Raw genomic sequence first — 1,419 nt, forward strand, 5'->3', positions numbered from 1 at the left:
GGGTGGGGGAGGGGGAACCCCGGAGAGAGAGGGAGGGAGAGAGGGAGGGAGGGAAAGAGGGAGGGAGGGAGGGAGAAGGGATCTGGTGCTGGGGGGCTGGCAGAGCCTGGAGAGCGGATGTGAGCAGGATGGGGGGTCAAGGGGGTCCCCGATGGAGCCCAGGGAGAACTGAGGGGTGGGGGTCTCTCTCAAGATCACAGAGACCCGGGACGGACCGCACCACTGGGGGAATGGGATCCCCTTTTTGAGCCCCCCTGGGCGGAGGGCCGAGCCCCCCAGGCCCTGTTCGGGGCGGGGGGCCGGAGGAGCGGGACCGGAGGTGGGAGGTGGAGGCGGCCGCTAGTGGGGGCCCGGGGGGCGGCGGGCGCGGGCGGCAGCGGCGACAGGGCTGGCGGTGGCTGCTCGCCCGAGCATCTTCTTCCCGGAGGCTCCGCCAGCGCCCGGCCCCTCCCACCCGCGTAAGGCCACGCCCGTGCCGACCAGGACCACGCCCTCCAACGCCCCCATTGGTCCTTTCTTGAAGCTTGGACCACGCCCCTCTGGTGGGCCACGCCCCTTCCTCGCAGCTGCAAGAGGGACCTGGCTCCCCCAGGCTATGTACAATGAGTCTGGGCTCGTCCATGCCCTCCCCAAGCCTCGCCTTTAACCAACATTTATTGAGTGCTTGCTACCTGCCAGGTCTGGTTCAAAGTAAGCGCTTCACGTACATTATCTCATTTACTCTCCAGAGTAACCAACTCTGTGTGGTACTCTTATTATCTCCATTTTATAGATGGGGAAATTGAGCCTCCGAGGCCTGATGTCACTTGGTCAGGACAAGAAATTCCTCTTTATAGTGACTACCAACCCCGACAGTTGCGAAGTTTCGCTTCAAAGCTTTTATCCATCCATTCTAGAATCAACACAGGGTTGTTTGTGAGGGCTCCAAAAAAAAAAAAAAAACCCAGAAACCCAAACGCAATGCCATTGGGTCGATTCCAACTCAGTGACCCTATGGGACAGAGTAGAACTGTCTAATAGGGTTTTCAAGGAGCGGCTGGCGGATTCAAACTGCCGACCTTTCGGTTAGCAGGTGAGATTCTAACCACTGTGCCACCAGGGCTCCTGTGAGGGCTCAGGGGATTGAATTCAATGAGAATCTGAGATAAAGCAAGTAGCACTGAGCCTAGCACACGGTTGGCTCTCAATGTAATCAACAACACTTATGGACCACCTACTAGCTGCCAGGCACTGTCCCAAACTCTGGACTCAACAGGGAACAAAACGAACTCTTGTTGCTTGTAGAGTAAATATTACTATCCATGTAATTAAAAAAACTTGATGTTCAGATGACAAAGTGGAGGCCCAGGAATGTGGAGTGGCTTGTCCAACGGCACACAGCTAGACAGAAGGAGAACTCGGATTTGAATGCAAGACCCA

This window comes from Trichechus manatus, unplaced genomic scaffold (genome assembly GCF_000243295.1).
Source record: "Trichechus manatus latirostris isolate Lorelei unplaced genomic scaffold, TriManLat1.0 scaffold00087, whole genome shotgun sequence".
NCBI classification, from domain to species: Eukaryota; Metazoa; Chordata; class Mammalia; order Sirenia; family Trichechidae; genus Trichechus; species Trichechus manatus.